The sequence below is a fragment of the Zonotrichia albicollis genome, chromosome 1 (assembly GCF_047830755.1).
Source record: "Zonotrichia albicollis isolate bZonAlb1 chromosome 1, bZonAlb1.hap1, whole genome shotgun sequence".
NCBI lineage: Eukaryota > Metazoa > Chordata > Aves > Passeriformes > Passerellidae > Zonotrichia > Zonotrichia albicollis.
Window position 1 is genome coordinate 133273864 of NC_133819.1, and position 26077 is coordinate 133299940.

Here is a 26077-nt window from a genome sequence, read left to right on the forward strand (position 1 = left end):
AGACTTCTAACTTGGGAAATAGGAGTGGTTTCCATACAAAAAAAGTGAGCAGATATGTTCACATTTTAAATGAGAGGGAAAAAAGCGCAAGAATAAAAGTAGTGCTTCTGCTTGAACACGTGTTTCCCTCTGTGGCACTCTGCATGGAACACAATAACAGACTGGGTCTGCAGGCTCTAGAGGGTTGGGAAATGCTAAAAGAGCAGAAAGTAGAGATGACATCTGTCCAGCAATATCACATATGAAGTGGTGAAAGGGGCATGTCCAGCCACATCCTCCAACACAGACACTGAAATGTTTACTCAAAATTCCTGATCAAAATACTGGGAAGTGAGCTCTGCTTTTCTTTTTTTTCCTTTTTTACCAGTTACCTGGGAGGTTAGCTATGCAAAGGTAGCTCTCACAGCCATCTCAGACTTGTTCAACAGCAGCGTGAAGGGAACATGGAAGAAAGCTGTTGCACAAAAGTGGTCACCATGGATATATCCATTTACCGTGCACTCAGACCCAGCCGCTGGGGAGCAAAGAAATGTTCGCCAATAATTGCTGCTTTCAACCAGTTGTCGTCCTAGCACAGAGAGGAGCCTTAAAAGTTGAAAACTGTAGACCTGGCATCACACTCAATCTCAAAAGAGAATAAAAATCTTGATGGTCTTTTGCTTTTTTTTTTTTTTCTGAGCCTGAAATGTAGTTGTTATCTCTTTAAAGGAGGAGAGTGACAAACCATATCTCTTGTATACTTTCCTACTTTGTGTAAACCCTCATGTTGTCTTATCTTACCAGGGAATCTGTTGCACAACCACCACTCACAAAAGAAATCACAAGGTCATGAAACTCTAATGATCTGTCTGTGGTGAAATTTCAACCAGCAACAATGAAAGTCTCTTCAGTGCGATCACTCCGACCTGATTTCTCACAGAGGTTTCAGCAATGCTGTGCTGTGAAAGGACAGAAAAATGTACCTGAGAGTGCCGCCACCATATAGACTGACCCAAGCTGATCTGGTGAGCCTCTTCTTATGTTCAGCCAGCCACAAAATGCAGGTTGAGCCATGTAAGTAGATAAGCTGGTGCTGGGCTTAGTGAGTTCTGTACATCAGGGAATGGGCTGTTTACCAGAGGATGGTCAGGGTGCACCAGAGAGACAGCTTTCATTATGGGTTTTCTTTTACTCATCTGCTCATCCTGGAAGTCCTCTCTCTTCTGCCATTGCCAGTTCAGGTGCAGGTCAGGCTGTGTGCCCTTATTTCTTCTCCCTCTTATGACACTGTTTCTTACCAGTCCACACACAGGTGTGCACCCAAATTGCTGGCTGCAGCTTTTCTGCCACAGGCATTCAGACTGCTCAGCCTTGTAGTTGCCTTTGTCCTGGAAAACAAACAAACAAAAAACAACTGTCCTGCAGCTATCAGAAATGGAAGGCCAAAGTTAAATCTTTCATAACAAGACTTAATCCAATTTACTGCTGAATTTAGTGTGAAACTGAACATATATTATGGCTTAGAGGAACATCAACCATACCTCAGACAGAACAGTCCTTGAATATAAAGGTAAATCTCCTGAGGGTGAGGTGGGCAAGCAGAGCTGGGTTTATTATTCAAATTTTTTGAGCTTGCAATGATGGGCTAGAAATCTCATGAAAACATGATTTATTGGAAGATTTCTAATACTTCCTGCTTCTGCTGAGGCTGGAAGTACCACAAGAACTAAATTTTTGTGGTATTTTGGTATTTCCACTTGTGGCCCCAGCTGGAACTAAGAAGGGAAGAGGCAAATACATGTGGAAATGGTGGGGTTTTGGTCATCTGCCTTTTTTTAGAAACACAGGAAAGGTTTTTTCTAAGTCCACTTTGAGGCATCATATTTGGGGAGGCATTCTCATTCTAGCAAATGTTACATAAAATTATTACTTTTCAGTTACATAAAATTTGCACTTCAGGTTGGAATTTTATGAAAAATGCCTCTCTGGCTTACTGGCTTTTGTGAACGCCACATAGTTCTGCAACATAAGAATTTCACGATGTCAGTCATGCATAATAATAATATAACAATCTAAAATAATAATGTAATAAATCCACTCACTAGTCATCATGGGCCAAACTCTGGCAACCCTTTGTAAAAATGTGCTGCAAACACATGTTCAAAAAGTCTCTTAGCTCAGTCCCACTGGCCTCAAGCCAAGGGGTTATCTAACGGCAAATCAACAGACAAGTGTCACCAGAAATATCTCATAGCTAAACAGCACTGCTGTGAGCATAAGTTATTCCATTTCAGATGTGGAAAGATTTAATTGGGTTCTATGCAATTAACAAACCTCAATTATGAGTAATTTGTTAGTCATGCTTACTTTTGGCTAAGCCTTGCTTTTTTCCTTCTCTCAGCTCTCCCTCTTGAAACACCTGCAAGTAGATGCTTGGAGGTGGGACAATGGTTCTGGCCAGAACTCTGATAAAATGTCTCCTTGGTACAGATTTTAATTGTTTCTATGAAAACAGCTGCCCTCCTTAGAGAATGTGCCCATGGGCAAAGCTGTTTACACTTCTAACAAAGGCCTGAGGAGATGCACTGACCAAAATTACCTGCTAGAAACAGTGAATCAGTGTGTCTCCAACCCAGCCCGGTGCTGCTCCCCACCCTGCTAACCTGGTCAACCCTGCATCTGTGCTGGGCAGGCCTCAGTCACCTCTGGTGGAGAAATGGTCTGGTCTGCCTCTCATTTGGACATAATAAGAGCTGGGGCAGCAGTCCAAGGCAGGGTAGATGCTTTTGAATCACCTGCTGGAATACACCTCCATGCTATGCTAAATACCCTGCTTCCACTGGGAGTGTAACTTGTGCTTTCCCTCCAGCTCTCCTATTACACAGTGCATATCTTGAGCCATCATTTAGCTCCTGAAATTTTAACCATATCAGCTTTCTAAAGAGAGGCCTGTCTCACATTACTGCTCAACAAAAGTCTTTGGAATCAACAGAGGATGAATTTTATTCACCTGCTTCAATTTATATATTAAGATAATTGCAAAAAAAAAAAAAAAGAAAACTAGAAACAAAGCATTTTTGACTAAGAAGAAAGAATTTTGAGACTGTAAGCCAGGGTTTACTGGAGAAAAGATCTTACAGATGCTGATTGTGCTCATGATGGGACAAAGTACAGCAGTTCCTCCCAACAATCCCAAACTCAGATTGTTCATTCTCTACTGCTAGCTGTCCTGAAGTACAATTGTATTCCACTGCACTGCTGTTCTGCAAAGGGGTGCTCTTTAAATGGAAGGGAATTTTACTGCAACTTCAGTAAAGCAGGGCTCGGGGACCTCAAGCAAATGGGAAAATGTTAGTCCAGAGATGGAAGCAGTATAGCATGACCAGAGGTAATCCTCTTTAGCAGAGGCTTAGAGGCAGGCTAACACAGCAATATTATTTTCAGACCCACACTTAAGATGACTGCAAATATTTGTGTTGGTGAGCAATAACTTGGAATAACTCTGCTCAACTCTCCTCTGCTCAACATGGCTGGACAGCCAGTGTGCCATCACAGTCTGCAGCCTCTCACCCTGGCTGAGGGTGCTTGTTGGAAGGAAGCAGTACCAGGTCTGATGGTACAAAATGTAATGAAGGAAATGCAAAACTGATCTCTAAAATGTAGGAGAGAAAAGAGAAATCCATGGTTGGACTTCTCTGAGCTTCTCTGCAAAGCTCTGCTCTATTCTGCTGAACTATCCCTTGAGACACATTTGAGGAGGCTGCCAACAGATTTGTACATCTGCTCCAGCTGCTTTGATCTCTTCCATCACCTCTTGACTACATGCTCCTTATGGCAGTTAAGATCTCCCCTTTTATGTCCAGCAGGTACACAGGACACTGTGTCTTCACTACTGAAGGCAACAGGTTCTGTTACAGATCAAAATTTCATTTATTTCAAACTCTTCAGTCTGAGGCAAACATCATGGAAGTCTGAAGTTCTTTTTCCTCAAGGACATAACAGAGAGGGACAAGTTACCAGTACCTTAAAAGCCAAAACCTTATTATATTTTACACAAAAATAAATTCAACCTTTAATGGGAAAACATCTGAACATTTTGTTCCTGACAGACCAGTTATTTCCAATCAAAAAAGAAGTCTGTCACAACAATTCACAGTTACCAAAAACTATCAGAAATATTTAATATTCTTATGAACATAACCAGAGAGTAATTAAGCTTTGGAAAAGAAATCGCTGCAACAGTGGTTATGTGCTATGTCCTCATTTGCTGGGGTGAAAACTAAAATCTAACAAGAGAACCTGCAGATTTAGCATAAAATAACAGCCAGGGAATATAAATAAAATGTAATATAGCAAATGGGGAATAATTTTGTGGATTTATGACACCTGTTTCCCTGTTCCATATTCAGGACTGCTAAGGGAAAAGAAAAAGGTGCTCACAGAGGTGAAAAGTTCTCATAATTCTTTGTTTTTATTATTTTTCAATTAATTTCTAAATATATGCTTACCACACAGCTCTTTAGAAAGAAAAAAATGTCAGAGTTATAAATAATTTTTCCTCTTCTGGGATTTATTTTAACCTGCAAATTTTTTTCTGTTGTCAGAAATGGAAAAACACAGAAAATATGCAGGTTTAGATTAGTTTTCATCTAGGATCTTGCTTTTAATTAGATTTTTTTTTAAATGCTGATAGTGGTCTCGCAGAAAAAAAAAGGCACCAGAAGACCAAGGCCCATCTGGAATCAAATCTGGTCAAGGACACCAAGAAGGCCTTCTTCCAATACACAAATAACAAAAGAAAAACAAAGGACAATGTGGGACCATGATTAAATGGAGCAGGGACACTGTTAACCGAGGATGCAGGGAAGGCAGAGTTACCAAATGCCTTCACACCGTCAGTCTTCACTTACAAAACCAGCCCTCAGGGATCTCTGACCCAGGAAAGCAGGGTAAAGGGATGTTGGAAGGTCATGGACATCAGGAGAGGTGCTTCAGGAGTGGGAGGAAGCAAATGTTGCCCCAGTCTTCCAGAAGGGTAAGGAGCAAGACACAAGGAACTAGAGGTCAGTCAGCCTTCACCTCAGTCCTGGAAAGGTGATGGAGCACCTCATGCTGGTGATGGAGCACCTCATTCTGGAGGCCATCATTATCCACAGGGATGACAAGAAGGTGATCAGGAGTAGTCAGCATGGATTCACTAAAGGTAAATCATGCTTAACCAGTCTGACTGCCTCCTATGATGAAACAACTGCCTGGAGGGACAAGGGGAGAGCAGTGGACATTGTCTACCTTGACTTCAGCAAGGCTTTTGACACTCTCACAACATCCTCACAGGCAAACTCAGGAAGTGTGGACTGTGTGAGTAGACAGAGAGGTGGTTTAGAGCTGGCTGAACAGCAGATCCCTGTAATCAGTGTCACAGGGTCCAATTAGAGGCCTGTCACTGGTGGTGTCCCCCAGGGATCAGTACTAGTCCCAGTATTGTTTAGCTTTTCACCAATAACTTGGGTGAAGGGGCAGAGGCCTCCTCAGCAAGTTCCCCAACAACACAAAGCTGGGAGGAGCAGCCAATACCCCAGAGTGCTGAGCAGCCCTTCAGAATGACCTCGGCAGGCTGGAGAGATGGGCAGAGAAAACCATCTGAAACTCAAAAGAAGTGAATGCAGGGTCCTGCACTTGGGGAAGAACAACCTGCACCAGTGCAGGACAGGCATGACTTGCTGGAAACAGCTCTGCAGAGAAGGATCTGGGGGTCCTGGAGGCAAAGGTATTGATTCATCAAGGTAGTACATTTGGAGCACCATTGGCACCAGGTCAAGGGAAGTGACCCTGCCCCTCTGCTCAGCCCAAGTAAGGCACCATCTGGAGTGCTGTGTCCAGTTCTGGGCTCCACAGCACAAGAGAGACATGGAGCAGCTGGAGTGGGTCCAGACGAGGGCCACAAAGATCATGAGGGGACTGCAGCATCTCTCATATGAGGAAAGGCTGAGGGAGCTGGGCCTGTTCAGAGATGACTGAGAGGGGACCTCATAAATGTCCATCAGTCTCTGAAGGGACGGTGTCAAGAGGATGGAGCCAGGCTCTTCACAGCAGTGCCAAGCAATAGGACAAGAGGCAGTCGGCAGAAACTGATGCACAGAAAGTTCCACCTGAACGTGAGGAAGAACTTCTTTACTATGCAAGTGACCAAGCCCTGGAACAGATTTCCCAGAGAGTCTGTCAAGTCTCCCTCACTGGAAATATTCAAGAACAATCTGGACACAATCCTGTGCCATGTGCTCTGGGATGACCCTGATAGAACAGGGAGGTTGGATCAGATGACCCACTGTGGTCTGTTCCACATGATGCATTCTGTGAAGTCTGTGAATTTGTGATTCTGTGATTCTCTCCCTCAAGTACATTCAGAGATATACACAGGCTTCTATACCAATTACCATAAACATGCCAAAGGGCAGCTTCTGCCTTATTGTCTCTTCCATCCAACTTCCCTCTGACTGGTTTCTAAGCACAGTATCTCATATCACAGCAAGTCAAATACTGTTATAATCACTCCACCTCCACCACCAGTGGTGACTCTGGTACCAGCAGGTTGCACACTTAGCACTATTACAGTTAGTGATGGGTGAGCTCCCGGGCAGCAGTGATAAACCCCTGAGACCTTTCCCTGCCTCCCAAGGAATGCAGCAGGGTCACAGCTTGAGTGGCCTCAGATATTACAGAGGTGGGCACCCTGGAAAGGCTCATCAATAAATAAAGCCATGACTTTAGGTGCTTAATTAAACCCGAGGGACAAAATCCTCCCTCCACTAACAAGCAGGGAAGAGGGATAAGTGCTCTGTTTGTGAATGCAGGAAAAGTGCCATACTTATAAAGAGCTCTGTGGAATTCACACTAGGCCAGTAATTTTTTCAATGTTTTTGAGCTCCAGTGCTGGTTCTTTAATGCATGATGAAGTTCTTGCAAAAGCAAACATGTTTTCAGAACAGATGCCAGGGGATGAGTAGACAGTAGGACACAAGGGCTCTAGACTCCATTTGCTGCCCAAGTGCTTGCCCCTGAACTCCCACTAGTCAAGTAACTTTGTGAATTACTTTAACCTTTGCTTCTCAGAAAACACACTTTACTTTGATCTTTGAACCATGATCAATAGAAGGTGCAGAATGGCAGGGAAGAATTTTTCGGCTCAGGGGGAAACAATGTAGTTCAAAATGCTCAAATAGCCTTAAAAAGCTCCCAGTAGAATGTGTCCGGAAATTGCAGACCAGTTATTTGCTTCTTCCTGATGGTTTAAAATAGTATCACAAATTCAGTTCCCCATCTTCATTCTGTGGGATAAGAGCAAGACCTGTATATGACAAGGACATTTCCTTGAAGAAGCAGAATTTGCTCGAACCCAGACTGAATTTGCTCCCCAGTCGTACAGCTACAATAAAGTGGATGCAGGTGCCATATGACTACACTGTCTGTCACATTATTCCAGAAGTTCCCACACATAAATAATGAACATTTAACAAGCAGCTACATCAGATGAGCCGCTTCCAAGATGCATTGGTCTACCACAGGAAAAATGTACTTTTTGCAGCAGAAATAGCAGCATTTCACAGTCACTCAGGGAGGTTGTTTCCAAGAATAAGAGCCACAGGCATGTGTACAAATTAACTGGTAATAAACATTCTGACTCGGGTTACAGTCACTGGGCCAAATTCTGTTTGACACTCTATCAGAACCATCTTCAGAGTGGTTTGCTGCAATCCTGAAAATTACTGTCTGGATCCACAGGTGCATTAAACTGATGCCTTTCTGTTCTAATGTCAAACACATACTGCAGTAGTGGGTTACAGAACTAGTTCACTTATTTTTCTCCATTAGAACACCAGGTTGGCCATATTCCTTGCTTAACCGTGTTGAACACCCTTCAGGTTTGCATCTAGTGAAGGTCACTCAAAGATGCTACAGCTTCTTATCTGTTTGTCACTCTGAGGTTGAGCCCAGTGCTCATAATCTCACCTCTGCACAGCAGCCACAGGAGCCCAAAGACCCTTTTCCAGCCCAGGAAGAGAAGACAGCACTGGGTGGTGTCCTCTAAGAACCCATTCAAAACCATCATCCCATTTATAAAAAATTTATTCTTGTAGTGCCAGGCTGAGAGTCAAGACCTTGCTGCAAGTGCTTGGACATGTGCTGCTTGCATCACTGCTCCCTATCTAGTCCTTCAGGCAGGTATGCAGGAAGCAAAGATCTCCAATATTTACTGAAAATCAAGCAACAGAGAGTTGAAAGGAAATATTTTGGCTCCAAAAGGATCCTTGTGATGGGCAGCAGAATATATTGAAGGATCAAGAATGTAAATTACATCCATGACCAAAATGAACACACTTGCTTCTTTTCTGTAACCTAGCGGTGGGCACTTCTCTCAAACATCTTGCTAGTAAACAAAAACTCAAACACATCTGTAGCATTTGTATGTGCACAAGCCAGACCCATCAGTGAGGTTCATGCCATGCCAGTTCTCAAAGTGTTGACATGATGTGAGGAAGACCCAGCAGCAAAGGGGAGGAAGAGAGCAGCAAAACAAGAGTTTAATACATCAATGCTGTCTAGGGGATGGGATGGGTGACACAGAACCAGGTTTTGCTCTGCTTCTCTCCTCATTAAAATGGTGGCAGGATGGATGTTGAAACTGAGGCCAGTATTAAATCAGTTAAGAAATTGTTCTCATGGCCTGCAATTCACTTTTCAGCTTCTACATGATAAACATAATGCCAAGGTTTACTAGATGAGTATCTCATAGCAATTGCCAGCTTTATCAGCCCATGTCCTTCAAGGGATAAGAAATTTTAGCATCTGCTGACCTAAAATACCTGCTGAAGTTTAAGCTGACATTTTTCCCTCCTGTTTGCCCAGACTGTAAGCATGCACAGCAGAGCTGTGCCAAGCACAGCTCAGCCAAGTGGCATTATCTCTGCTCCTTACCAGGATCTTGTCCACATCTTACGCCACACTGAGCCATAACAGGGTACGTTTTGTTTTGGCAAAGAAGATATTTGAAAGAATTTACAATGTATTGTATTTGGATACTTTTAGGTACAATAAGGGAATTATGGTAAATAATTAGCAATATTTTTGTGGTAAACCAAACAATTAATGACAGCTGAAAAGTGATTAGAATATGTCAGGACATGTTTTTTATTCATAGTTCAGAGGTGAGCAAAACTAATTATCTTTCCTGTACTGCAATCAGACTTACAATTTAATTTAAATAGTATGTAATAACTACATACCTTCATCTCACAAAATTAGTGGGAAACTAGTAATCTGCCTTTGTATAACTGGATTCCACCAGAATATCCTATCAGTATTTGGTTCTTTCAGGGCACAGTGGAAGGCAGTTCTCTCCATTCTGACCTGATGTAAACAATAGTTCAGCTCCACAGTAAACCTGACCCAGATGACTGCCAGCAGTCCCTTCCAGAAAACAGTTCTGTGATTCAGAAATGAACAACATATAACCCTTATTTGGCTTTAGGTTGTGTGTCTTCTGATGAATTCCTTTATGTTGTTGTTCAATTGCTTACAGTTTCTTATAAATCAACAAAAAATTTTCTTAAAGTCAGTACAAACACATGGTCATTTCTGGCAATATATTACAACAATTTTTCAGAGCTTTAGGAAAGCTATCTTTTATACCAAAACTATTAAATTAATCACATTAAATATATCAGTATTGATATTTTAAAAAATATTGATTCACAAGAATATTCATTGGTGTGGTACAGAACATCCTGTTCTTCCCAAATCAAATTTCTGAGCTTCAATAACAGATGCCCCCATCTCTATTTGCCTTAATTTAAAAATGCCTTGCACCTGTGAACTTCTAGTAATGTAGTTCTTATTGCCTCTTTCTTTGTTATTGTTGTTGTTATATATTCTATAGGAGACATGGTTTTAAAGTGCTGGGGTTTTTTTCAGGCTGTGAAGAATGTGAGAACAGCCCTCCACCATGGAATAATAGTCCTTGCTGCATTCAGTTCATTGTAGTGTGTAAATAATATGGCAATTTATACCAATGGGAATAATGGGCAGCTCACTCAAAGCATTATTCCTATAAGAACTGTGCATGGGAGCTTGTCTGCAAGCAGCAGATTCAGAAAGATACTGCATAGATCTGTAAGTAGCATGTTCAATATGTCAGCCTGCTGAGAAGGAGATGCATGTTTTATGGTTTTTTTTCTAAATCCAACCAAGCATAATATAATCTCACTGCTTTTTACTTCGGGAAATCAAGTTCCCTGTTATACAAGGTCCTGGAAGAGATTTTTGTCAGATCAGCCTGACAATGTCATCCACGTGTCAGGGTAAAATGTCATTAAGGATGAAACATGAGTTCCCACCATAACATTTTCCACTCTCTTTCCTAAAGCAGTAGTTCTTTCATACATGCTCTCATGGCCATAAAAGGTATCTTTGTCAATAAGATAGGAGCTACTAAGCTCCTCCAACAATTCTACTTTCCAATCCTCAAAAGCATTGCTTCACTTTGGATATTTCTAGACCATCTCTATTTCTGCTTTTTATGCAGGGTCTGAGATGATGCTTCACTAAAACACTGTACAGCTTGTGACTGCTGGGGCCCTAGAAAGTGAGTACATAAGCAAACCATAAACATTAAATATTACAGCTATAATGTAGTATTAGTTGTTCATGAAGCTGAAAGGGAATCTCTGAAGGTTCTTATACTTCCTGTCCCTTATACTTCCAAGTATTTTCAGCTGAGACTGTTCTACTAACTGGTTTCACAAGACAGCTTTAAGCTATGTGCAGTTCTGTGCTGTTGTGTTTTAAAACTTCACACACTCCTTGGTTTAAAAAGTAATACTTACTCTACTGTTTCCTGCTTAGCCTTTTTCCCTCTTTACTGTCTTTATGCTCTATGTAGAAATAAACACAGATTCTTCCTTCAGTGCCCTATGACTGCAGCAAAAAAAAAGGCACTACATCCCAGATGAGACCAAAAACTCCTCTGCCAGCCATCTTTCCTTGTAGAAGTTGACGTGCCAGAAAGTTTGAAGGTACAGCCAAGTAGAAAAGGTCTGGTTTGGCTGGCATAACTAGAAAGCATGCCAAGCCATTGAGGTGACTGTACACATATAGAAAAATAAATACATAAAATGATATATAGGGTCACTTTGACCACTGCAAACGCATGCCAAAATATTGTCACTGTCTTGGCTCTGCTGTTTTAATGGGTTTTGCAGCCAGGCCGAAACCAGGCCCTCCATTAGCAGCTTCAGTCTCTTGCTCCTCTCTGGCAGGCAGAGCAAAGAGCCATTCAAACCCCAGGTGCTCAGCATAGCAAACTCCTTGTTTGTAAATACAGGGGTTCTGGTTTGAATCCCTCTGCTTACACTCTCTGGTTTTCTCATTTTTAAGACAGCAATGAACCCCTGGATGCCTGGAAGACTCAGAAAGTGCAGTTAGGAATGTCAGGAGGTCAGCTGTGTCCTAGCACTTTCCTTTCAGTATCTCCATAAGACAGTCTTTTCCTGAGAGAAATCTTCACTCCTGTTACTTATTCCTACTGGTTTATAAGCTCTGTGCACACATTTGAATTTGTTATCCCTGCTTCCCTGACACTTACCAGCTTCCCTCCTCTGCTTTTCAAGGAAGGTACATGCTGGGCACAGTGACATTTTCCTTCTCAGTGAGTCTACCAGGTACCAGAATGATAAGAGATAACATGAGGGTGACACAATACATGGTACAATGCAGCAATAGAAACACCTCACTTTGTTCCCGCTGGACTCATCTGATGAATATTCCGCAAATGCAGCCAGTAGGCAATCCACTCACTCCCTGGAGCAACTCCTGACCAGGGAAAACCAGCTTTGCTGAACAAAGATGGTTATATGCCCCCTTTTTGGTCCAAAGAGGACTTTTGCACGTTTTGTTGTAGTGTATTGAGCTCTAAAAACTGGAAAACCAGAAAAATATCTCAGCTTCTGACTGTATGTAAATTGGCCCATGCTACACCAGTAAACTGTTGTATAAAACACAGGGATGGGAACGTCTCTTCAGGGAAAGCTTCACAGATATTAGTTTAGCAGGAAGTAGAAACACAGTAATTCCCAATGGACATCCTAATTCTCTTGGATGGTGTTTCTAAATGCACATCTGGTACTCAAGAGCTGTGTTTCTGTGTTAAAGACTTGTGGTTGGGTATACCTGCGTCCTTTTTTGGATGTTGAAGAGCATGGTACATCTACTTGGAGAACACTTACTACATTTTTTAATGAAAACCTCAACAAAAGACATATAATTTTTTACTCATTTCTATTCCAGCAGTCACCCCAGTCCAGTCTTACTTTCTTGTTTTTCTTGCTTGCTTATACCAGACTGATGGACTTTAGGAGCAGAAGAGTTTGCCATCTGACTTCTTTCCAAGCATAAAGTTTTGAGGAATTAACTCCTTTTTAACATTGAACTGAACTCTTGAGTTCTTGAACTTTTGAGTTCGCTTTTAGAAGAACATCCAGTCTTAACAAAAACATTATCAGGATTTTAAAGGGTGGAGGCTCGATCAACACCTTTAAGAAATTTCTTTCAGGAAAAAATTATCTTCACTACTAAAGTTCTAGAATGTTTACTTTAGCTTTTAAATATTTGGCCGTTTCTCTTACTATTTCAGTTGTCATACCTCTGTAGTACTTGTAATCTCATGTGCATGTGCTTGCGAAAGGATTCATTATTCATACCTCATTTAGCTGTATCCATCTCGAAGCTGGCCTTCCAGCCCAGAATGTCTCTGCAGTCCATCCTGGTGGAGGACCAGTGTCTCCAAAGTTCAGCTCATCCCACCTCCTCTACAGACCCATCTTAATATGAGAATGACTGCTTTCCACATGTCTCTATGGTCCGCCTAAGAAGGCCAAGCACTTAGATCTGACCTAAAAGAACAAAACGACATGACTAAATTTTAGATTGCTCTAATCTCACTAAGAAAGAGAAAATGAAGCTGTGGAAGCATTGCCATTGAACAAGGCTGCCCTTCTTTAGCAGTCATTGACTTACTCTTGCTTCTACTGCTCTGCCATCTGCCCGAAACACACATGAAGCTGTCTAGTCTTTATTTAGCCATATTTAACAAGACATTATCTTCTGCTTTTTTTGAATGATGGCAGAATAATATCAAGGGGTTTTTTTCGTCTTTTTGACCATATCTAATATTTCAGGATGGAGAAACATTACCTGTGGCTCTAGACTGCTTTTTTGAAAACCTGTTTTGCGAGCTGCCCATAGTTTTAGTTTTAACGTCATATGCTTTGCTTCCACAAATGTGCAGTGTATAGCAACTGCATCTGAACATTCTCCTCAGCCCCTGTTTGGACTGAACAGATATGATCAGTCTCCATTAGCTTTTCCTCAGCTACAGAAGAGCAACATGTATTGACCATCAGAGCCAGATCAGTATAAGAGCATGCACTGAATTCACTATAAAGGCAGCAGAAGGATAAATCACACACCTGAAAGACAGGCAGAGCTCAGTAACATACAGGGAATTGGATCTGTGGCCACACACATGAAAAATGGTGGCAGATCACGATCTGAAGCACTCTTCCAAATGTCTAACTTCCAGTTCTTAATCAGGTCAGATATTTTTACACATAATCAGTTATTTGTAGCACTTAAAAGGCAAACAGTTCCCCATTCTGTTCTGAGCACCATCTTGGAAAACCACTTCAAGGGATTAAAAAAATTATGATAATCAAAATGTCAAGTGAATTTCCTGCTTCCTCACCAGCCATACAGCAGGTTTGAGGGCAGTAAGATTGGGGCAGTTTGGATCTGAACACTATTTTGTATTGACAGCCCAAGGTTAGGAAATCTACACTTGAGTTTGACTCAGGGCTGGAAACAAAGGGAGCAAAACTTTCTTGGTGAGTGAGCCAGGCCACCAAAGCCGCCTGGGCCAAGATGCTGTGACATCCTCATCCGCTCCGGCTGCCACGGCGCACACAGCAGGGACACCTGGCAGGGGACACCCTGGGGGACACCTGGGGGGACACCTGGCGGGGCCTGGGGCCGCAGCCAGCATGGCCAAGGCTCGGCACAGCCGGACTGTGCATGCCCACAGAGCAGAGAGCCCCAGTGGAACCTGTCCATGCATCCCCTGAGCAGCTGCTGCCATGTAAAGCCGTGCTGAGTTCATGTGCAAGAGTGTCTCTGAAAGCCACAGTGACTTCCACAGGTGGCTGTCTGCATTCCCTATGAGCCAAGACTCCCACCTTAAACACAGGGCTGCCCACTGGTGAATCAGACACAGCCTGTGTCCTCAGCATCCCTGATAAACAGGGAAGCTCTGGGCAGCCCTCACCAGGAAAGCAGGATGGCATCCTTCACCTGCAGTGAGCAGGAGAGGAAAGCACACTTCAAAATCAAGGAATCTTCCATCTCTTCCCACTGAGATGTGGCTTCCAACTCCATAAAAGGTGGTGCTTTCTCTCTAATCCCTAATAATTCCTACTATAGGATACATTTCCTGTTGCCTGTGAGATGTTACTCATGACAGTATCAGGCACAACTTAATTTTCTGCAGGAATTTTTTTTTTATGGTATGTCCTTCAGCAATAACAGTCCATCCTTTAATGGAATATTAATTACTTGTTTTGTTATTGCGATATGGCAGCAGCTGCTCTCTTGTCACAGCAAGAGAGCTGTTCTTGTTCTTGCCATTGTTCTTTCATTTCTTTCTCCCTTCAAGCCCTCACCTGGTTCCCAACTCCCATAGTTTCTGAGCATCATGCTCTTTCTACCTTCTCTTTTTTCAGTCTTGCAAGGCAATTAATCTCTTTTTCCCTAACCTGTATCCAGAAAATAAGATATCACTCAGAGTTGATACCTGAAGTTCTGGGCTAACAGTATACATTTTACATTTCTGGATGAATGACAGAGCCTGCAAACAGAGGTGATAAGCAAAATTCTAAACTTCCTAAATAGTTTCTAGCAAAAATACAGGAAATCTTAGAGAAATTAAATATATGTAGTTTAAAGAGCAATGCCAATATCTAAACTGCTGCTCAGTTTATAGTTTTCAGGCCACAGTTTCTAAATAAATGCTTAAACACCTTGGCTGCACAGTCCTTAAAGTATCATAGTGTGTTACTGCAAGTTTTTCTTTTATGTCAGAGAAAGAGAACAAAAAGTGAAGAAATATTTTTTTTCTTAAGAGGTCACAAAAAATTATCTGTTCTAGGGTCCAACTTCTCTATGTGCCTCAACATCCAACCCTAAACCAACACAGAGTGATGGTCACCCTCTAAGGACAACTTGTCCTAAAAGAAATGCCCATGATAGAGTGAATGTGTCAAACTGGGAACACACATGTCTCTCCACAGAGGCCAAGCAAATAGATTCAACACCTGACTTCAAGATGTCAGTAATCAGGTGGTATGAGTGCATTCCAGAGCCTAAGAATCCATTACACTGAGTGAATATTTCTATGAGGGTTTTCATAAAAAGCTGTGTTCTTTTCCCCAGTAAAGGACACGGAGAACCCAACCTTTTTCCAAAGATCAGGAAGATCAATAGAGGGAGCTCCCTACACACTCTCCATCCCAGACAAGAGTGCTGCTGTCACCTCCCCTTAGCTGTCAGGCCTCCTCAGAGCAGCATCCATAAGTTATTGCACATGCACAGAGGACTGTGCAGGAGTAAGGGCTTTAAGATCAGACAAACCATCCTTCCATTTTTCCTGTGAGCCAGAGAAAGAATATGAAGAGAATATGCAGTGAACTCTGGAAACTGAGCTTGATGACCTCCATAACAACACTTCTGATCACCAAAGCTCTTCAAAGCTCTGCAGCAGGGTAGAGTGTGCTGACTAGACCTCGGCTCCCTTTGGAACCTCGAAGGACCAGGAAACTCCATCTGCACTGTGGTGTATGTGTTTGGGACAGCTGGACAATCAGCACAATTTTGGCAGGCTATGGGAAGCTTTCACATTAGAGGTACCTGGTGTTACTTGGCTGATACACCTTCAAACACTGTGACAAAAACATGTAAAGCTTGTGAAGATCTACAGAGGGTTGGAGAAATACCTTCATTCATAGCTTATGAGCAGAAGGAAGTGATTTTCATGAAGTTCTGCTAAATTTGCCTGGCTGCCATAACGGGGGATTACACAAAAGAAGGCCTGAAATCCTTCTTGATGGGGTGAAGTTTGTTCACTGAAAGACAGGGAAGGGATTTCTCACACTGAAGACAGCAGCTGCAAGGGCTGCTTGGAATAGGTTACCATGTCCCTTGACTGCTAACAGTGAATTCCTAACTGGTAGTTAAAAAAACAAAACAAACAAAAAACAAACTAAACAAACAAACAAACAAAACCACCAAAACCAAACAAACAAAACTACCAAAATAAAAACTGACTGACCAAAACCCAAACAAACAACAATAAACAAACAACAATGAAACAAAAACAAACAAAAATCCCGATAAAAATGAAATTATTCTGAGTGCTTAGAAGGCATCAGGACGGGATATGAACAGCTGGGGTCTTCCAGGGCCTTCAAAAGAAAGAAGCTTACAGTGGAAGGACTGATATTTGTTAGGTCAGAAGGTAGTGTTGGAGATACCAGGCATGCTTTGGAAGACATTAATCCTCAGCATTCATCTACAGAGCAACACAGGCTAATTTAGACCAGCAGATGCCATGGAATCTTTATTCAGCTGAAATGTGATGGAGGGGCTTCCTCTCCTTTTAAAAACCAACAAAATCCTCTGCCATTCCTAACAAAAATGTCTTTGAGAGGAAATTATTGTTAAGACTAAATGAAATAGATTTGTCTCACCTTGTCATGGAAGAATTCTGGAGTTTTAAAAAGAAAAACTAGACCCTTGAGCCACAAATGCAAGTTGCCCCTCTGCACCAGGATGTCCCAGACTGCATGATGCAGGAGGCAGAACAGAGTCAGCACAAAGTCATTTTGTTCCCATCTTGTGAGGCTGGGGACAGACCAGTTTCACACAGCCTCTGATGAAGACACAGATATGAGAACCCTGAGAAAAATCAATCTGCCATGGTAATCTCACAGTCCTACAAAGTTTCACTTTTCAAATAATTGCACAGCAGAAGCATTCTTTGGAATACTGGTTGGTCTGTTAGGGCTTCCTTCACCACCATGATATATAAGTTATATGGAGAGCTATTACAGCTTCCTTTCTGTGGGAGAACAAGGTCTGAGAAGTTTAACAGCATGTCCTAAATCTTTAACTCATGACCTCTATTGCTTGTTTGGTTTTTATTCCAAATTGAAAGTACTTGACAGCTATTCTGATCTCAGGCTACTGATAATGTGCCTGCAGCTGAAATGTCACCCATTTTAAGGGGGTTTGGTACAGATATCAAAAGCAAAACAATCATTTCTCTCTTTGACTTGATCTCTGGGGCATCTAACCCAGATTGAACATTATCTGAAGTATTCAGCGAGTGCTTTCACAGATGTGCAGCTCCTTTTGAAGAACTGTCTCAAGCATCTTTTAAGCCTTGAGTATAAAATAAACTTCAAATCTGTTACAGCTTCAACAAAAAGCAAAGCTGGCAGTCATTCTTTCCCCTGAAGTCTTCTGTTTATTATTAACCATGTTTTAATTTCAGGATTTTTAAAATACGTATTTTCTGAGAAATAAACTTAGATGACTTAACTGTAAATTAAACCTGAGTTGCCTGGCTGCTACCCCAAGCACCTACCAAGAAGGCTGACTGTCTTACAAGTTCAGCTGCATCTCCCTGTCTGCCCTATAACCAGGACAAGCTCTGTTTATGTTTCTCTTAAAATACATGTATTTGCTGGCACAGGGATCAGCAAGCCAGAGCTTCCACTGCTGCACTTTCTGCTCCCCAGGAGTCTCATGTGCCCACTGTCCAGCATGGCTACATCCCCACAGGTACAGCACAGAAAAACACTGCTGTCAGTGTATAAAACCTCCTGCATCTGTCCTGAGCAACAGAAACGGCACAGACAGATACTGTGCAGTAAAATACATCCTGGAAACGCAAAAGAAGAATCCAGAATGAAATCAGCCAGTAAATCTGTGGGAGTGGCTGAAGAGGGAGTGGTGTGGATGGGATGGGTGACAGGAGAGCAAGTGTGTAAATGCTACATTGAATTTGCAGGTAGGTCCTAAGGCATTCCTCCTCATCAGAGACAAACACAATAACACGTTCTTAGCTTTAAAGACCTTTTTTTTTGGCAAAAAAGAGATGTGATAGATGAACAGCATAAATTTCAGCAGCACAGAAAGTAGCCAGAACTGTGCTACTTGTTTAAAATAACAGATCATTACATGTCAGTCAGAGCATGGCAAATGGGAAGGATTTGAGTGTAGTCCCACCTGATCCAGACCTGGCAGAAGTTTTAACCAACACTGATGAGACTGAGTTGGACATAATAAGCATGCAAATGATAACACAGAGTACACTAAGTCAGCAACGGCTTTGTGTGTAATGGTGATTAATGCATAATTACAGCAACACTAGCATGCACCCATAAGCTCTGTGAATTACTAGCTAGCAGAGTAAAAGATGCAGCCCTCACAAATCCACACAATGGCACACTGCAAATGACTTAGCTGCTCCAACGAAGACAGCTCAGTGTGAACCACTACAGACAAATGGGGCATATGACTAAATTTCAGCAGAAGTCTCTGCCTCCAAAACAGCACCAAAAGTTACTGATCCAAGGGAGGTGTTTTGAATGAGCACAGATGCAGCAGCAAACACATGATGTGGTGTAGTACACAGCACTGTGGATGCTTCTCTTGTATCAGGAGGGCAATCACAGGCTACTGAAAAGAAGCTGGATCATTATCTACAGTGTCTGTACTATCCCAGTCACTTTATTTGCAGAGTTTGGAGCCACCCAAAGAACTAAATTCCTAAACTGCCTGTAGAACCAAATTAGCATATCACAGATTTGTTTTGGCCTTAGATAGCTCATTTATGTGATCCTGCATGACACCTTTTTCCAGTGATCTGAAATGTGAAAAGGTATATTCTCTCTTTGATGCTTTTATGTCCAGTGGCAAATAAACATCCTCTGTGGCAAACCCCAGCCAGGGCAGAAACAATGAGAGAGAAAAAGCTATTGAGATATCACATCTTACACACAGTACTGAGAGTTTACATAACAGCTTGATAAGAAAGGCAATATGCAGCAAACTCCCAGAGGTCTCTGGAGACCTGAACTCTCAGGGCAGATGAGAAGAAGCCAGAAAGATGTTGAGATGGCTCCAATCTTTATATTCGTGCCTACAAGAGCAGGAATTTCCTGAGAAGGTGCTGCAACAGATACAGCAATCCAGGAGTAGATAGAGTGGGGGAACTATGTACGTCTTTGTCAGTAATCAAGTGAAAATCAAGTTCCAGACAGAAGAAATTAAAAAAAAAACAACAAAAAAAAAGCTTATTTTCTTTTAGCAACAGCAAATTTCAAGCCAAGAGAATAGACAGACACTTTCACCATCAGTGCAGTCATCTAGAGAAGGGCCCGGTGTTCAGTGGGGCATATGCCAGGAATCTCATTGCTGGCAGCAGGAATCAGCAGGTGTCTTGGACCCATGGATAGCTGCAACCTGCAGTGATAGTGATACTTTTAGGCGTGCAAGATGTAGGTGACAGAAACTGAGGTTGTGCTTAATGCTCTGGGATCCAAGAGATGTGTTCAGCTCTCAGCATTGCCCCTCTCTGCCTTGTATGTTGCAATCTTTTTCCTATTCAGCTGCCTCGCCTATTTAGTCTATGCATGGAATTGCCATTGCTAGTCCCATGCCCAGAACTATTTCACTGTTGTCTAGGGCCTGTAATAACAGAAAATAATAATCATAATCTTAGGAACCAGAACTTTAAACACAAATTGATTTCCAGAGATGCTTTGGTCAGTTTTTTACATTCTCTGTGTATGCAGCTCCCTAAGTGTCAGCAACAATTCTAAATTTGCCCTGGTTGGTAGAAGACAAAACTTTGTGTATAGAAAAAGGAAGTTTTTTCCCATAACACTCCATTTTTGTATAAATGAAATGTAAAAGACTTTAAAAAACTTTGGAGGGGGGGAAAATGAAGGAGGAATTTAGTCACCAGGATATGAAAAAACTGCTTTTTCTAGACATTCTGGTTGACTTCCAAGCTGCATCTGACAGCTAGAGAAGCACAGTCCATCATGGCTGTTTTTCCATTTCCAGTCCTTTCCCTGAAGCCCTTCATTCTGTAAAACATTCCCTCTCAGTGTCCCCCACACTTCATCCTACTCCTGACTGGCTTAAGTGATGCATCTGAACAATCTGAGCTGTGTAAAACACAGCTTTGGACAAGCCTGACACCAGTGACGGATAGAGGAACTCAATGCTTTTCTTTTCCTGCAGATGTGGTGATTTGGGAAATGTAGAGATGCTGAATATGTGCCACTAGATCCATTAATCTTTGATTATGTTCAAGTGTGCACATGGTCATATAGAAACATGCACAAACGGAAAAAATCAGGAAAAATTGTACAGCTTTCCTTTCCTAACCTGATCTTTTAGCTATACCTTACCAACGAGAGAGGAGTGAATACCCTACAGCTTGAACGGGGGAATTTTAAAAATAAATATTTTTTATTTATTCATCCTGTATGTTCTAGCTTTAGCAATAGCCTGTATCATGTCAGACTTCATTGAAGACCTCCCCGACTTACATTAATAATTGCCATACTCCATCAAGTCACAAACTTCTTGTCAAATATCTTGCTTTTAAGAGGTACCAAAGTGTTTCAAAGAAAATCCATGAAAATCCCAGTGGTAATAAAATTATGGAATAATCTATTCCTAAGATGCCACCTTCTTTTTAGCTGTTTGTTTATGTCCTTATTTTTCCTGCTTTCCATTTTCAGTATTTATGCCAATAATCAAGGTCAGAATCTCATTCGTTATCTAAGAGAGAGCATTGCTCACCAATTTCAGCTGAGATGCATAATTTCAGATGAAGATGTTTTCCTCTCCCTATTGTGCCCATCATTCCTGTGGTATCAAAGCATTTACTTTTGAAACAGGAGGATTTTTCAGTTGGTTGGGTTTGGACACTGCTAGTTTACCAAAGGACTTCATACATCTTTCTGCTGGGCTCATTTATTAATTATCAAAGTTCATTTTAAATGCATCATCATTTCTATGAGTGGTTCACGTACCCTTCCCCAGAGCTGCACGGCAATGAGTGAGGAGTGTAACCCTGCTCACATCCAAGAACTCCCCTCTCACTGTTCACCTCTTGCTACAGGATCCCCTGTGATGACATTCTGCAGCATGGATTGCACCTGTTTTTCTTTCAGCCTGTTTAAAGCTAGTAATTTTTCCTTTTTCTTATGTTTTTTCTTGTTCCATTCCTAATCATTGACAGTGCTTTCTTCTTGTTCTGTGATTGCATAGTTTCTTTAACAGCCTCTTTAGAGAGATTTTGTAAGAGACTTTTCGGACGGTTTGGTGATCTTCTCCAAAGAGTGGAGGGTATGACATCATTTTAGAGTTCAATCATTCCTTTTCCCTGTCTCCCTACAAAATCTGCCAAGGTGAGGAGGGTGGAGGAGACTGAACAGCCATTGTATGCGTGCTGGCTGGAGTAGCCTCCTCCATCTGATGGTGCCTTCCATGGAAATTGTGGCTGTACTAATTTGGCTGAATTTTGAGGGCTATTTTTGGAGGGTTTAAAAACTCCAAGGACTTACTTTTATACATGTAAATGGTCTTGACTTAAATTTAAATAAATAAACTTAAAGAAAGAAAAACATGCCCCCTCTGCTTAACTTCAATTAGCTCTCAGTGAGTATAAAGAAATGGGATGACTGGAGCAGAAGCCAGGATCCTTGGTTTGTTGGGGTGGCTTCTCTGAACCAAGACAGGATCAAACAGGCTGACATGAGATGAGTGGGGGATTGCCAGACAATGATGATGGCTTGGGGCAGTGAATAAAAGTCCTTTAGATCTTCCATAATACTTCTCTCCATTAGGGAAGAGGTCAGGGGAAGAGACATAGGTTTGGGGAAGGGGTGGAGAAAGGACTGAAGAAGGGAGTTGTGAAGTATTTCCAAGCACACAAATGCTGTAATCACAGTCCCTACAGGGAAGGCAAGTCTCAGGGACCTTTAGACATAGACTATAATCTGTCAGCACTCTGCAGGACAGAGCATGGACTACTGAGCTGCTACTCAGTAACTCTGGGTGGAGGGACTGTCCAGAGTTTTAAGTCTTCTCTATACAGGTGTTCTGGGCTACATGGACACATGAACAGAGAGAGAAGTACCAGTACAGGCTGGGGGCTGACTCACAAGAGAGCAGCTCTGCAGAGACAGATCTGGGAGTTTTGGTAGGTGACAAGCTGACCATGAGCTGGCAGTGCCCTTGCAGCCTGGAGGGGCAACGGTATCCTGGGGTGCACTGGGAAGAGCACAGCCAGCAGGTTGAGGGAGGTGATCCTGCCCCACTACTCAGCCCCAGGGAGGCCACATTTGGAGAGATGTGTGCAGTTCTGGGCTCCTCAGTAAAGAAAGACAAGGGGCTACTGGAGAGGGTCAGCAGAGAGGAACAAAGAGGATGAGGGGCCTGGAGCATCCGTTACAAGAAAGACTGGGGGAGCTGGGCCTGAGAAGACTCAGAAAGGATCTCATCAACACCTATAAACACCTCTGACCTCAAAGGCAGGTGCCAAGAGGATGGTGCCTTGTCACCATCTCTTTCAGTGTTGCCCAGTGACAGTACAAGGGGCAATGGCCATAAACTAAAACACAAGAAGTAGAACCTCAGCATGAGGAAGAGCTTTTTTACACTGAGGGTGGCAAAGCACTGGCACAGGCTGCCCAGGGAGGTCGTGGTGTCTCCCTCTTGGGAGGCATTAAAGACTCACATGAATACAATCCTGTATTGTAAGTAGATCCAAGTGACCCTGCCTGGGTGAGGGAATCAGACTGCATAATCTCCAGAGGTCCCTTCCAACCCTAAGAATTCTGTGATTCTGTGAAAGATGTAATTTTGGATAATTTTTCATCTGTCCTTGGAACAGCAGATTTTGTCCCCATCATTATCAATCAGGTATTTTTCATTAATCATAAAATCATTTGTTTGTATGTTTGTTTGTTTGTTTGTTTTCAACTATACAAGAAAGAGCAATGGTAATTTCAGGAACAACAATTTTGATTTTGTCTCAGAAAATGGATAGATATCTCCCATAATAAATCTTAACTGAGGCTGTGTTTCCAAAACAGATATAGCAAGTCCAATGTGTTCTCCTTGCCATCTAAATAGCATTTTTCTGTGTTGTGGTATTCTCTGACTGCACCACTTGACTCACTGAGAGACCAGAATGTTTCAGTGTAGCTCAGAACCAAAATTTCTTTTGTCAATAGGCACTTGAAAGGTTTCCCAGATTGATAAACTGTACTTTTGTCTGAGGGTATCAGCAGCAGATACACTAGCCCAAGTATCAGCAAACTTCAGGATTAAGGTAGAGGAAAAATGGAATGTAAATAGATGGAGGTTTCAAACAAAATTATGCATTTGTTGAATGCAACCCTTTTTTCCCCTTTTAACAGTTTATAATTTATAACAACCAGTATTAATTTATTCTCCTTTCAAATTCTTATTTCTCTCCTTCTCTCTCCCTTTCTATCCAGCAAATGATGCTATCCACAACATTTTCAGCATTATGACAGCAATTCCCACCACAGAGGTGCAGAACCCACTTCTACCAATGGCAGTAATGAGAAATATTGGTGTGAGGAGTGCAGGAAGTCCCTATGCAACTTAGGCACACCTAGGGATGGACACCTTCACTTTTGGCACTGACTAGAACAGCACTCACTGGCTCTGGACCTTCTGTCCAGGAGCGGTCTGGCAGAATGGTCCAGAGTGCGCATGAAACCTTGCAACAGCATAGGTGAGCATTTTTGCAGGGCAGGGACATTTCCTTGGATACAGGGAGCCACCAGGCACAGACAAGGCCAGTGCACACCCAAGCAAGGCATGGGGGCAAGGGACTGAGAGGGACAAAAATGAGGGATGAAGGCAAATTAAAGATATGTCAGTATTACTTTGTCTTTAGAGATAGTAAATGCTGTGGAATACCTAAGAGGATGAAAAGGTAATACTAATACAATAATTAATTTATGGAAAATTAGCCTCAAATACATGGATGAGGGTAATTAAAAGACTTTAGATGTCAGATGGTAGTGAGGTTCTGGAATGCACCTCTAAAGGGTGCAAACTGCTTTAAAATGGAGCTGATTCAGTTTGAGAAGGTGATTTTCTAATGTGACTGCCAACACAAGAGCTGCTGCACTACCTAGGGCTGCAGGTCCAGGAATGGCCCCATCTAAATGCAAGGCTATGTGCAGTGGTGTACTTGAGCAAGAGCACCTGAAGCCCCTTTGCAATGAAGCTGACAGCCAACTGTTTTGCAGACATCCTTTTCTTAAAGGCCAATTTCTGCTGGCTCAGGAGATCAGCAAAGAACATTCATAAGATTCACTCTCTAATGGACCTAAACTATCAGGCTTTATTCCTTACATCTATATAAAAGAACAATAAATCCGTCCTTATGTCCAAATAAAGAAATATGGTAAATTTTTAATGTATGAAGAAACTGTTTTGATTTGATTGGTTCTTAGCTGAAGACAATGGACTGCCTTGCTCTATTGGTATGCAGATGCTATTCCCATGTGTATAACCATGACCAGCTTTGAGCCAGCCAGCTTCATTAAGCCACTCCTCAGTAACTCTAATCCTGATGTTATATATTCCCTCTGGGAGCAGCAGGCAGAACCTGTTCTTCTCCCAGAAGAACAGTATTTTCTCTCAACTGTTTTCATTTCCATTTTTTAAAGCCCACATGGGAAAAGGTGAGATTAATGTGGCCTAACTCTGTGGCACTAAACCATTTAGCTTTGCTAAAGCTAATGGGAATTGCTTGGGGCTGCAAATGAAGCAGTGCATGAGCAAACCTGATTGAGGGCTGAAAAACAAGTATCCTATGTCTTCTGCATTTACCTGATCACAGAAGTTCCACCTGGTCTTAAGGCCTTACCTTAAGGTCAGAATTGCACCCAACAAAATTGTATAAATGAATTTATGAAGTATCTAATAACCTGCATTAGTATAATTCTGCCATTAATGTCACTGATACTTTCCCACCTGTTAGGCACCTGGATTTCCTCTGCTGTGCTATACTGCAAATTTGTGTGTGCAATGCAGATGCAGGACTGGAAAAAAGAATTCTAGAGCTTCTAACAACCAAGAACAGAGGACCAAGAGACCTTTAGTGTAACCAAAGCATGTACCAACATTTCAACTCTTGTGCTCAGGATACAGGATTCCCTTTCACAAGTTGCTACTGGATCATCCACTCTCTGGATCCTCAGCAGACACTGTGCCTTAGCAAAATCTCCACTACTCCTCTGGAAATTAATCAGGCCACACAAACAGGTATGTTTTTTAATGACTTGGAAGTTCTCATTTCCTAACAAAAAGACTTGGTAAATTGGTATGACATTCTCTGGAGTGAAGGAAAGCTGTGCTTTGCAGTCTCTAATAGACTGCAAACCAATTAAGAAAATTCAACTTCAGCAATGCATTTTGTCAGTTTCTTTGCCAATGATTGTCTTGAAAATATCCAAATGGACCTCACCTGACCTAGATTTAGGTAAACAAAGAGATAATTACTTCTTCAAAAATACGTTGTCACTAATCTTAGGAGCATGTCAGTATTTTTGACCAAGTCATCCACAACTGGAGAACTCTTCCCAGAAAGTCAAGCCTGAGTGTGTGCTGTGAACAGTAAAAACCTGGAGCATCCTCTTGAGGGTGTAGTGAATAGAGTAAATTCAGGCTGTACTAAAGCCCCAAATTCAACTTTGCACTATCTACAAAAATGACTGTGAGTACAGGTATTGCAGGGGAAACCTGGAGAGGAGGAAGTGCTGCATAAACAGAGAGTTGAAGAATGGATGCCTCAGCTTTATCTTTCCAGGCTGATCCAAAACTCCCCCTTGGGTGTACTGCTGTCTTCCAATGTGTCCCATCCAGC

At 42.1% G+C, this 26077-nt stretch overlaps 1 long non-coding RNA gene across 1 annotated transcript; it reads left to right on the top strand.

The window, feature by feature from the left end:
* The first annotated feature begins 886 nt into the window (after positions 1 to 886).
* Positions 887 to 25477, top strand: LOC141725417 (uncharacterized). Its single transcript, XR_012577267.1, has 3 exons — positions 887 to 1004; positions 10559 to 10618; positions 25356 to 25477. It is a non-coding gene; the product is annotated as an uncharacterized LOC141725417 (long non-coding RNA).
* Positions 25478 to 26077: the final 600 nt, after the last annotated feature.